The 13,397-nt window shown below is 40.5% G+C and overlaps 1 protein-coding gene across 3 annotated transcripts in view; it reads right to left on the reverse strand.

Moving 5' to 3' along the window:
- The window catches only part of CDK14 (cyclin dependent kinase 14), a 673,238-nt gene that overhangs the window by 536,207 nt on the left and 123,634 nt on the right, over positions 1–13,397 (reverse strand). Inside the window, exon 1 of one of the 3 annotated variants that reach the window (XM_018047444.1) lies at positions 2,724–2,843. The exons of the other annotated variants lie outside the window; for them this stretch is intronic. The gene's annotated coding sequence lies outside the window, so the exon portion shown is untranslated. Of the gene's footprint in view, positions 1–2,723; positions 2,844–13,397 lie in introns of those variants that run through there. 3 annotated transcript variants of the gene reach the window in all.

The raw sequence follows: 13,397 nt of genomic DNA on the forward strand, positions 1-13,397 counted from the left end.
AAAGAATCCAGATGAATATATCCTCAGATCATTCCTTAGATCAGTGTATTTCTATTCCTCATTCCTACACTTTCCCCTAGGCTTTTCAGCATTTCTAAATTATCCATATTTATTAGATGTCCATAGAAGTCGATATGAGAACTTGCTTTATTGAAATTATATGGAATGGAGTGGGGGGCACTGCTGTCTATTCCATACTAAAAAAAACTTAAAGCATACATTAAAAAGGAATGAAATTCTGATATATGGTACAACATGGATGAACCCTGAAAACACATTGGATAAAATAAACACAAAAGGACAAATACTTTATGATTCCACTTGATATGATATGACACCAAGAAAAGGCAAATTCACAGACACGGATGTAGACTAGAGATTACCAAAGGCTAGAGACGGAGACTGGGGAGGTATCACTTAATCGACAGAATATCTATCAGGGATGATGAAAAGTTCTGCACTTGGACAGCAATGATGATAGCGAAACATTGGGAATGTACTTAGGCCAATAAATTACCTACCCAAAAATGGTTCAAATGGAAAATTTTGTGTTACTTATATTTTTCACCACGATTTTTAAAATGGAAAAAAATCAAGGCATATAGTGTGTGTTTCACAATTGCCCAAAATGAAAAAAAAATGTTTAATGTCTCCTTGAACTATTTTAAGGAGTAGATTGTAAGTCTCCTGAGGACAGGGACTAGCTGTGTCTCAGCAGTTACACCGCTACTCAGTAGACTCTCCATAAATGCTTGTTTAATAAATAAATGATTAAAAGATATAAATAGAGGACAATTCTCCGAAGTAGGAAAATATAAAAAGCATCAAATTTACTTATTCATGAGAAAGTATAATGGGGGCATATTCCTGAGAAAAATACCAAAGCTACGATCCCTAAGCTCCTTCAGGGAAGGGAGTATATCTATTTCATCTTTACTTCCTTCACAGCGCGTCTTACGATGCCTTACAGAGTAAACGGCTGATAAATGTTTGCAGAATGAGGAATTTAAAAAAGATTGATAGGAAAATCAATCTTATTAATTGCTCTACTAGTCTCCTTTTAAAAACTTACTTACTTTTTGCAGACGTACAACTCCTGCCACAGGACGAAAAAAAAGAAACCTCATAGCTTACAAAAAGTGAAGGTAAAATGCAAATAACTAGAAGATATCACTCTCAGGAAAAGAAGCAGCAAGCACAGGGCACATCATGTTCTGAGTAGGAAAAAAAAAGTTGTTTTCTTTTTTTTTTTTTTTAAGGAACAGCTAAAGTATAGAAAAGATAGCTTGTAGTTCATCTCCATTTTTTAGGAAAAAATTAATGGTCAAAATAACAGGAAATTTTCACTATCTTTGGAAGAAAATCCAAATATTCCTTGCCAAAAATTAATGTCTGACCTTTACAATAAATAGTGTGAATACAGAAGAATATTTAAGGTCCCCCTTAAAAAAATTCTAGTGAACCCAAACATTATCACTAATTCTCTCAACTAGCCTATCAAGTAGTCAAGTGTTCTTTCTTAGAAATACTTATGTCACAAAATTACATACAACTGGCTTATGAGCAACATGCCACACCAAGTTACTGATGGTTTTTCTCAACTAATATTCACTATCATCATCATTTACATTTTACACGAAATACTCAGTTAAAGTATACATAAGGAGAACATTTTTAAGGCCAAAAAATTCAAATGCTGACATCCTTAACATCCAGTACCTATACAATAGTTGAAACCTTATAAAATCACCAGAACCGTGCAATGTAGTAGTCTCACTTTGAACAATATTAAAACATGTCTTTCAACTTCAACCACCCCCACCCGTAAGACAAGGTGCCCACTAACAAATGGAAATAGGAATTCGACCTCTGCAGAGATCAAGGTTTATTACATTTCTGTGTCTCAGCTGTTATCTTCTCCCCAAGCAGGTGGGCATCATTTTGGAGGCGCCTCTCTGCTGCCCGGACCTTCATGCCTGCAGGAGTTCTCCATTAGCATCCAAAATGCTAACAGTCCACTCAGAGTCAGCGCTTCAAGCAGAACCGCATGAAGGATGACCACTTCTGTATATGAGAGCACAACCACGCCAGGTGGGAAGATGCAAAATACCAGCACACTGACCTCTGCCAGGCAGCAAACACCTAAAGCAGGTGCATTTCCGTGCTCCAGAAGGGAGGGGCGAGGAGCAGGGAGGAAGCCCCAGATCCCTAATATATCAGAGATGTGTACTGCACTCAGAGCCATTCCAGCTAATTCACGGACATCAGTTCATCCAAACGAGAAAAGTGGTCTCCCGTCCTTCACCAGCTCGACTCAGAGGGCATTCAGCCAAGCATAGCCGGGCAAAACAATCCGTAAGATCTCTTTAAGCTATAATAAATAAGATGAGTTTCAGAAGAAATAACATTCAGCTCCGGCAAAGAAGCACAGTCGCAAACCTTTTCCTCATCTTATCGCTGCTCCTGGTGTTTACAAAGTACAAGCAGTAGCCTCGGAAACCTCAAGAGACTCTGCCGTCGGTAACCTCCTGTCAGATCTTTAGTTTAAATAGCCCCTTGATCAACCTGTGATGGGTTCTGGCAGTTAAATAGAAGGGAGTGAGTAAAATGACATGCACAAAATGAATCCTTTTCAAGTTGTAAATGAGTGAGTCAGGATTCAGACTTGCTGAGATGCTCCAAATTAAACCCCCTGCTCTAATTTTAAGCATGCTCCGTCTTACCGTTTTGCTGTTGTCTCTCTCAGGCTCGAATCACCTGGAACTCTTTAGCATGTCTCTAGCAATGTGCTTGCACCAGGCCAGGCTCATACAGCAACTGAATTCACATCTTTCTGCACTAGCAAGCTGAAATGGTACGGCCGTACTACAACCAAGAAAGGGGGAAGCAAAAGCAGGGGAAAGAAAAAAAAAAAAACACCCAGAAATACCTAGAGAAGCTAATCTCCATGGAAGAAGACCAAAAATGGTTCAGAAGAACACAAAGGACATGCTCACATTCAGGATCAATAGCTTTAACACTTTAATTTTTGTTCCCAAAAGAATCTCTCTCTTTTTTTTTTTTCCTGTAAACACGATGGACTTGCCTGTGGAGTTCCCAGGAAGACAGAGTAATCCGGGCTCTGCAGCAGCATTGCAGCCAAAGTAACCGTGCATATTCTGTCCAGGCAATTCACAACACACTGTCTCTTCAGAAAGATATTGATTTGCAATGCAGGGCTGCCTCAAAAGAATGGGAGCCAAACAGATAATGGTGATTGCATAGGAGGAAAAACATTTAATCAAGGGGATGGACCTCATCATGCTCGATTCAATTTTTTAAAAGCACTGGGGCAAGCCAGTAAGTGTCTTGAGTGACAAACCCATTAAACAGTAACCTGAGGTCCTAGAGAAGGCCAAGTTCAGGCTGCCATCATTTGCATTTGTGCTGCAAAAGCCACTAAAACGTTTACTGTATCTGTGTGCATAGATTTCTCATATGCAAATGGGGCATGATGAGAACTCTAAAATAACCATGCACCAAAAAAAATGCACAGGTGTGGCATTTACAGAACCAAAGTGATTAAATACATAATAAGGAGCCTGCAGAATTCTTGATGGGAGTTACAGCTCATATGACCCTCAAAAGTAAAATATCAACACAAACCAGATCTCACAATCCTTAGGCTAATTGTGTCAAGTCATGCCACACGGTGCTGGGTGGCCAGCAAAGATCCCAAACTGCCACTCTCGTAGCGACCCCTACAGGACAGAGACTGATCTACAACTCACCCTTGTTTAAAGTTATCTCCTATCCTCAGAAGACAGAATTGCAAAAGGGCAAAAATGTAGATTAGGAGACAACCAAGAAATACATTAGGCAACAAATCAAAAAAGTCAGGTATGACATCTGACCTCATAGATATTCACTTAATTAAGAAATCAAAGGACAAGAAGAGGTAACAACAATGTCAAATATTTCTATAGCTCCCAGGACTAGTGCACACTTAGTAATCTCAGGGAGAGAGCAGCATTGAAATATATGCAATGCCACGTGCAGACCAGATGGCTGATGGGAAGCTGCTCTCCAGCACCAGGAGCCCGGCCCTGTGCTCTGTGCCGACCGAGACGGGTGGAAGGGAGGCTCAAGGGGGAGGGGACACACGTATACTTGTGGCTGATTCATGGTGTACGGCAGAAACCAACACAACATTGAAAGCAATTATCCTCCAATTAAAAGTAAATTAAGAAAAAGAAATCCCAGGGAAAAGTGTCTTCCCTTTACACGCTAACTGGTTTAAAGGAATCATCTCCCACATCCGCTATTCATTCGCAAACCGTCCTCATCTTCATCCTTCTCAGCGACAATGGGAAGACACTGAACTTTTTTTCTGCAACAGCAAAGCTCATCCAAAAATCTTACGAAAAGTTCTTCAGACGCAAATAGTATGTAGCTTGCTCTTCGCAAAAGCCAGGAAAGAAAGTTATCTCCTTAATATCGGAAAACTATCGAGTTATATGCACTTTGCTCTGTGCAGCAGAGTTCATTTCAACAAGTCTCTCAAGAATCTGGAGCTGTGTTTGTGACTGCTCAAGCTCCAGCCCACAAAGACTCTCCTTTCTCAGAACCAACAACATTTACTTGAATCATTTAAGCCTTTGAATCATTAACCATATGCTGCCTCATAAAACTCTCCTATAGTACTGGCGTTTTCCCCCTATGAAGGCCATTGAGGAACAAATTCACATCAATTTCATCTTTTTTCTTTTTTTACTCCTCCATAGCACATTAACACACTGCTACACATCCAACAAATTTTTAATTAAAAATTTTAACAATTAGTGAATCTCCCAACTCCATACTTTAAGGCTTAATCTCCCCTCCCCTATGACTCAATGTTCCCTGACAAAAATCCACGTCAGAAGTGTTAGCTTTAGTTTCTTCACTTAAATAGTGCCTATGTGTTTTTTCTTTCTAGAGAGTTGGTAGCTAAGGGCATGTACAGTGTTTGTGTTCGCTAAACGATTCTGTATAAAACCCAAGAAACAACACAATAATCTGCTTTATTCTTTCATTTATTCATTCAATGAATAGGTACCAATGTGCCCAGCGATGAGCAGCCAGGTTCTCTGCAATCAAAGACTCCTCCTGACTTGGGTGGGTCCTCAGGTAGCTCCTCCCCAGAGCCCTCCGGGGGGGCCTCCCTCTTGCATTGGTGCCCCCTCAGCCCATCATGCTGCACTGTTCTTGCTTCACTATCTAAATTATTTATTTGCTTGTTTTCCTCCCTCACTAGAACACAAACTACTCAAGAGCCTGCAGCTTTACTCACTGGCTCTCCTGTGTTTCCCTAGCCCCCAAAACAGCCTCTGCACTTGTTACATCCATCAATATCAGGAGGATCTGCTGATGACAGCAGTTCAGACCAACACTGTGGACTCTCGTAGAGCGGAAATGGATGGGGAAGCTTGAGAGGTGTGTGGGGGAAAGAAGAGTGTCACCAAATATATACAGGTAAACAAGGAGCTGGGCCATGCAACAAAAGTAAGGAGAGAGGCTGAAGGTGAAGCTGGGGAAAATTAATCAGTATGCTCATGTTTTACAGGAAGGATTCGCTATCTACTGCTAGGAAGACTATCTTTATCAGGGGACACTGAGGTGTCTATATCAAACCACACCACAGAAGAGCATTAGGAGAGATTAAGATAAAGGGTCTGTCTTCAAAGAGAAGAGACAAAAGTCTTTTGTAAAAACACTATCTCAGTGGACATAGAGGAAAAGATGGGAAAGAAACCAACAAAAATACTAGGCACTAAGTAAACAAAACCTGATGTCTTAAAATGAGGTCTTTTTAATTAAACCTTTAATTAAAAATTAAAAATTAAAAAATTTTCAATTCTAAAAACTACTATGCTCTTCTATAACATTTTAAATATCGCATAATAAACCAAAACTAATCTTCAATTGATGATGGGGTCAATTACGAACCAATGACAGCCAGCAGGCTTTAACAGCAAGCATACAGGGTCACCGCCTCCTGATCTCAAGAATCGATATTTGTGAGCTCCTCTGCTTCACTGAGACGGTTCATCCTTTCTTTGCCATTAAGCTTTCCTTCTTACAGCTCTAACTGTGCCACTTCCTTCTACCATCACCACACCCCTCTCAGTCTTGCCACAGATTCTTCAACCATCCCTGTGCTGGGCAGCTTAGAGAAACAGGCTTATTAGAACACTGGGTGAACAGAGGTCTGAGTCAAAGGGTATGTTCAAAGCAGAACTAGGAACCTTCTCCTGAGTGGAGAAATATCAGCTCAGGCATCTACTGACCACAGGCTTTACCATATAGGCTTTGTGGTATTTCTCATCTGTGCAGAAACTCTAGCTTCGTATCAACCTACGTGGAGCTAGCTCAGACATATAAGGCTGCCAGATGTCTGACCTTCACACAAGGAGGGCCATACAGGCAGATGGGATCAAAGATTAAAACTGGAGAAAGCAGGTACCTGGAAAAAGGGATGGAGGCGGGGGTTGGGCAGGTAGAAAGTGTGTGTGTGTGTGTGCGTGCACGCACGTGTGTACCCACATGCTCAGTCATGTCTGACTCTTTGCCACCCCATGGACTGTAGCCCGTCAGGCGCCTCTGCCCACAGAATCTCCCAGGCAAGAATACTGGAGTGGGTTGCCATTTCCTATTCTAGGAGATCTTCCTGACCCAGGGATCGAACCCATGTCTCTTGCATCTCCTGCATTGGCAGACGGGTTCTTCACCACTGTGCCATCTGGAAAGCCCAGAAAAAATGACTAGAGAAAGGTTTTTTAAAAAACTGAAAAAAGAAAACATTAAGGAAACTGTTTAAAGATTAGGAAACGGATTAAGAGAAAAAGGTTACTTTATGCATATAACTCTAATACAATGTCATTTATTTAACGAATTAATATCATTAAATACTTAGGTCTAAAGAGGGGACACAGTTTATTTTGAAAAGTAATAGAGAAAAGATTGAAATTTCCCCAAAAGAGGTTCAATTTCAATAGTTCCATGAAATCCTAGCAATTTTTTTCTACTGTAAACCTTTACAGCGAAATGTTCATATTACGACTGGTTTGCAAATGTTCAGTAAACCTGTTTTTCCAGTGGTCATGTATGGATGTAAGAGCTGGACTATAAAGAAAGCTGAGCGCTGAAGAATTGATTGATGCTTTTGAACTGTGGTGTTGGAGAAGACTCTTGAGAGTCCCTTGGACTGCAAGGAGATCCAACCAGTCCATCCTAAAGGAGACCAGTCCTGGGTGTTCATTGGAAGGACTGATGTTGAAGCTGAAACTCCAATACTTTGGCCATCTGATGCGAAGAGCTGACTCATTGGAAAAGACCCTGATGCTGGTAAAGATTGAGGGCAGGAGGAGAAGGGGACGAGAGAGGATGAGATGGTTGGATGGCACCACCGACTCGATGGACATGAGTTTGAGTGAACTCCAGGAGATGGTGATGGACAGGGAGGCCTGGCGTGCTGTGATTCATGGGGTCACAAAGAGTCGGACACGACTGAGCGACTGAACTGAAGTGAACCCTTAACTTTTTAATAAGCCCTAAAATCTTTATGACTTAATACTTCTCCTCTGGCGTCAGTCATTACCTAGTTCCCACATATTCATTGAAATATTATTTATTTAAAATACTTTCTCAAATGATGTAACTGACAAGGGATTGACCTCCAACATATACAAACAGGAGGCTTCTCTGGTAGCTCAGAGGGGAAAGAATCCGCCTGCAAAGTGGGAGACCCAGGTTCGATCCCTGGGTTGGGAAGATCCCCTAGAAAAGGGAATGGCAACCCACTCCAGTATTCTTGCCTGGAGAATGCTATGGACAGTGAAGCCTGACAGGCTACAGTCCACAGGGTCGCAAAGAGTCAGACATGACTGAATGACTAACACCCACATACAAATAGTTCATACAAGTCAACATCGAAAAACAAATAAATGCCCCAATCAAAAAAAGGGCAGAAGATCTAAGTAGACATTTCTCCAAAGGAGACATACAGATGGCCAAAAGGCACATGCACAGATGCCCAACATCTCTAGTTATTAAGGAAATGCAAATCAAAACTACAATGGAGTATCACAATGGCCAGAGTGGCCACCATCAAAAGTCTACCAATAATAAATGCTGGAGAGAAGGTGGAGAAAATGCAACCGTACTACACTGTTGGTGGGCATGCTAACTGGCACAGCCACTATGGAAAAGTGTGAAGGTTCCTTAAAAAACTAAAACTAGAGCTACCATAAGATCCTACAATCTAACTCCTGAGCATAGATCTGAAGAAAACTGTAATCTGAAAAGATACACACATGCCTATGTTCATTTCAGCACTGTTTACAATAGCCAAGAGGCACAAGCAGCCTAAATGTCCATCAACAGCTGAAGAGATGAAGAAGGTGTATGTTTATACAATGGAATACTACTCAGCCATAAAAAATGAAATGCCATTTGCAGCAACACAGAGGGACCTTGAGATTATCACACTAAGTGAAGCAAGCCAAACAAAGACAGATATCATATGATAGCACCATATGTGTAATACGGAAAACACTGATACATGTGAATTTATATACAACACAGAAATAGAGCCACAGACATGAAAAACAAACTTACGGCTACCAAAAGGGAATGGGGGGGGATAAATTAGGAGTTTGGAATCAACATATATACACTATTACATATCAAATAGATAAGCAACGAGGACCTATTGTATATCACAGGGAACTATACTCAATATTTTGTAATAACCCATAAGGGAAAAGAATCTGAAAAAAATAGATACATATGTGTGCGTAACTGAATCTGTACACCTGAAATAACCACAACATTGTAAATCAACTATACTTCAATCAAAAAAAAAAAAAAACCACTCAAAATACTGTGAAATTGTGGAGGAGTTTGAACTGAATGTTTAAAAGTCATTTCTTAACCACATACCAAAAACATCGACGTGTTATTCATGGCATTTCATAGAAACTTTGCGATTTTCTCCTTGAGTGATACTTGCTCAGTCATGCCTGACTCTTTGCAAACCCATGGACTGTAGCCTGCCAGGCTCCTCTGTCAGTGGAATTTTCTCCTTAATATTACACAATTTTGAATGTTTTCTAAATTCTGGAGGGAGAAAAATGAACCAATTTTATCAGTAAATTTGGATAATTCCATCAACGAATATTTTTGTTCCTGAAAAACATTGCATTCCGTTAAACTGCACCCTGAAAACAAGGTTATTTATTGGGAAAATGAGATTGAGAACAGACTATTCAAAACCCATGCACCTAGAGCACTAATAAAAATAATAATAATAAATCCCTGGAGAAGCAAATTGCAACCCACTCTAGTATTCTTGCCTGGAAAATTCCATAGATGGAGGAGCTTAGGGGGTTATAGTCCATGGGGTCACAAAGAGTGGGACACAACTGAGCAACTGATCATGAGCTTGGCTTCTCATGGAAGATGCACTATTTTCCTGAAAACCAAAGCTATCAACCATCAAAGGATAATTTACCAAAGCTCTATAAATGGTCACAGGACACTCTTTACCATCACAATCTTTTTCGGGGAAATTGCTTGAATATTTTCCTAAGGACATTTCTGCATAACTGAAAACTCAGAGCTGACTGTAAAAATGTCTATTCTAGGCTCTGTTTATGTGATTAGGTAGGACGCAGATCACTCTAACAGCGTAACAGAAACAACCTTTCCTGTTTTCTCAATTTATTTACTTTTCTGTTTGTTGCCAATACATTTTATAATTAATTTACATCTAAATTAATTTTATAATTAATTTACATGTACTTTGACTTTGATAAATTCACTCATTGATTTTAATAATTTATAAACTCTTATTTGATCAAGCAAAACAAAAATCTTAACACACCCACACAGGCCACATCCTCCTCCCGTCTGAATTCCCTACAGAGCAGATATTAGGTCTTGCATACAATAGAGGCACTATCAATGTTTCTTGGGTAAAGATAAATCCTGTGCTGGTCTCTGTGAACCGCAGAAAAGAAGTCCAGGTGAAAACAATTCAGTTATGAACTTCATTCTAGTTTGAAAAAGTCCAAAAATAAAGCCAGAGCAGCAGAGCTTTAGGTTACGTTTGCTAAAAAGCAGCATGGAAGGCAGAGAGTCAGGAATCTAAAAACAGAAACAGGCTACAATAATTAAGACAGGTTGTATTTTTCCTGTATTTCAAAAATCTGAGGTCTGATCACAGTTCTGCTCCAATGCAAGGTTTTAGCCTAATCCCTTTTAGGGAACAATTTTCTTCCTTGCAGTATGTTGTGCATTGCTGAGTGTGTGTCCTCAATTACCCTGGGTAACAACCTGTTATCGATAAAGGACAGAAATGGTAGGGACCTAACAGAAGCAGAAGATATTAAGAAGAGGTACCAAGAATACACAGAACTGTACAAAAAAGATCTTCACGACCCAGATAATCACGATGGTGTGATCACTCACCTAGAGCCAGACATCCTGGAATGTGAAGTCAAGTGGGCCTTAGAAAGCATCACTACGAACAAAGCTAGTGGAGGTGATGGAATTCCAGTTGAGCTATTTCAAATCCTGAAAGATGATGCTGTGAAAGTGCTGCACTCAATATGCCAGCAAATTTGGAAAACTCAGCAGTGGCCACAGGACTGGAAAAGGTCCGTTTTCATTCCAATCCCAAAGAAACGCAATGCCAAAGAATGCTCAAAGTACCGCACAATGGCACTCATCTCACATGCTAGTAAAGTAATGCTCAAAATTCTCCAAGCCAGGCTACAGCAATATGTGAACTGTGAACTCCCTGATGTTCAAGCTGGTTTTAGAAAAGGCAGAGGAACCAGAGATCAAACTGCCAACATCCACTGGATCATGGAAAAAGCAAGAGAGTTCCAGAAAAACATCTATTTCTGCTTTATTGACTATGCCAAAGCCTTTGACTCTGTGGATCACAATAAACTGTGGAAAATTCTGAAAGAGATGGGAATGCAAGACCACCTGACCTACCTCTTGAGAAACCTATATGCAGGTCAGGAAGCAACAGTTAGAACTGGACATGGAAAGAGACACATGTACCCCAATGTTCATCGCAGCACTGTTTATAATAGCTAGGACATGGAAACAACCTAGATGTCCATCAGCAGATGAATGGATAAGAAAGCTGTGGTACATATACACAATGGAGTATTACTCAGCCGTAAAAAAGAATTCATTTGAATCAGTTCTGATGAGATGGATGAAACTGGAGCCAATTATACAGAGTGAAGTAAGCCAGAAAGAAAAACACCAATACAGTATACTAACACATATATATGGAATTTAGAAAGATGGCAATGACAACCCTGTATGCAAGACAGGGAAAGAGACACAGATGTGTATAATGGACTTTTGGACTCAGAGGGAGGGAGAGGGTGGGATGATTTGGGAGAATGACATTCTAACATGTATTCTATCATGTAAGAATTGAATCGCCAGTCTATGTCTGATGCAGGATACAGCATGCTTGGAGCTGGTGCATGGGGATGACCCAGAGAGATGTTATGGGGAGGGAGGTGGGAGGGGGGTTCATGTTTGGGAACACATGTAAGAATTAAAGATTTTAAAATTTAAAAAATAAAATAAATAAATTAAAAAAAAAAAAAAGAACTGGACATGGAACAACAGACTGGTTCCAAATAGGAAAAGGAGTACGTCAAGGCTGTATATTGTCACCCTGCTTATTTAACTCATATGCAGAGTACATCATGAGAAATGCTGGGCTGGAAAAAGCACAAGCTGGAATCAAGATTTCCGGGAGAAATATCAATAACCTGAGATATGCAGATAACACCACCCTTATGGCAGAAAGTGAAGAAAACTAAAAAGCCTCTTGATGAAAGTGAAAGAGGAGAGTGAAAAAGTTGACTTAAAGCTCAACATTCAGAAAACGAAGATCATGGCACCTGGTCCCATCACTTCATGGCAAATAAACAGGGAAACAGGGGAAACAATGTCAGACTTTATTTTGGGGGGCTCCAAAATCACTGCAGATGGTAACTGCAGCCATGAAATTAAAAGACACTTACTCCTTTGATAGAAAGCTATGACCAACCTAGATAGCATATTCAAAAGCAGAGATATTACTTTGCCAACAAAGGTCCGTCTAGTCAAGGCTATGGTTTTTCCAGTGGTCATGTATGGATGTGAGAGTTGGACTGTGAAGAGGGCTGAGCACTGAAGATTGATGCATCTGAACTGTGGTGTTGGAGTCGACTCCTGAGAGTCCCTTGGACTGCAAGGAGATCCAATCAGTCCACTGTAAAGGAGATCAGTTCTGGGTATTCTCTGTAAGGACTGATGCTAAAGCTGAAACTCCAATACTTTTGGCCACCTGAAGCGAAGCGTTGACTCACTGGAAAAGACCCTGATGCTGGGAGGGATTGGGGCCAGTAGGAGAAGGGGATGAGATGGCTGGATGGCATCACTGACTCGATGGACGTGAGTCTGAGTGAACTCTGGGAAGATGGACAGGGAGGCCTGGCGTGCTGCGATTCATGGGGTCACAGAGAGTCGGACACGACTGAGCGGCTGAGCTGGACTGAACAGCCTGTTTGCATCTCAGTCTTCACTCCTTTTCTAATCCCTGCCACATAAGACTTGTGTTTGCATGAAAACATATATGGTTTTTACGTAAATATACACACACATCTATGAACTTGATAATTATTCGGGTGATCTATAAAATGCACGGGCATTCCCATGGCCCAACAGAACGTTTTCTATTAACACCCGAGCAGAAACACAACAGGATCGTTGATGTGGTGTGAGATAAAGCAGAGGAATGCAGGTGCAGAAGAGATGTTGTTATAACCACATTCACAAAAGGACAGATTCAGAGAGTTCCAAACCTGTAGAACGAATGTGATCTGAGAAACGTGAATTAAATCACAAGGCTGCAGTGGCCGACACAGAATCCTCAGGCAGGGGATTCAAGAAGAAAGGCAAACGCATTGAGAAAAGACGTGAGGGCTTCCTCCCTTGCTGGGGTCAAGATTCCAGTAAGGACAGGGGCTACAAATCCACAACTATCAAAAGCTTCTTAAGGAACTAAGTCTTTCGTCTTTCTCTCTCTCTCTCTCTTTTTAACTTCTCTAAGTTTTCGAATTAACTATGAAGAGAGGAGAACAATTTTTCTAGTTCAGGGTGAAAAGTCAGCTTTCTTGCTTTTAGGGACTTTATCCAGCTTTCTAAAATTTCACTTGGTTAGAAAATCAGAAAAATCCCCAAATGAAATAAACTTTCTTTAAAGAGCTTGCCAAACAGACTTACAGAAATAACTTTAAATTAAATTATATTTGGCATTCTTAAGTCTAGAAATAGCCCTAACTCAGGAACTCATA

This window comes from Capra hircus, chromosome 4 (assembly GCF_001704415.2).
Source record: "Capra hircus breed San Clemente chromosome 4, ASM170441v1, whole genome shotgun sequence".
NCBI classification, from domain to species: Eukaryota; Metazoa; Chordata; class Mammalia; order Artiodactyla; family Bovidae; genus Capra; species Capra hircus.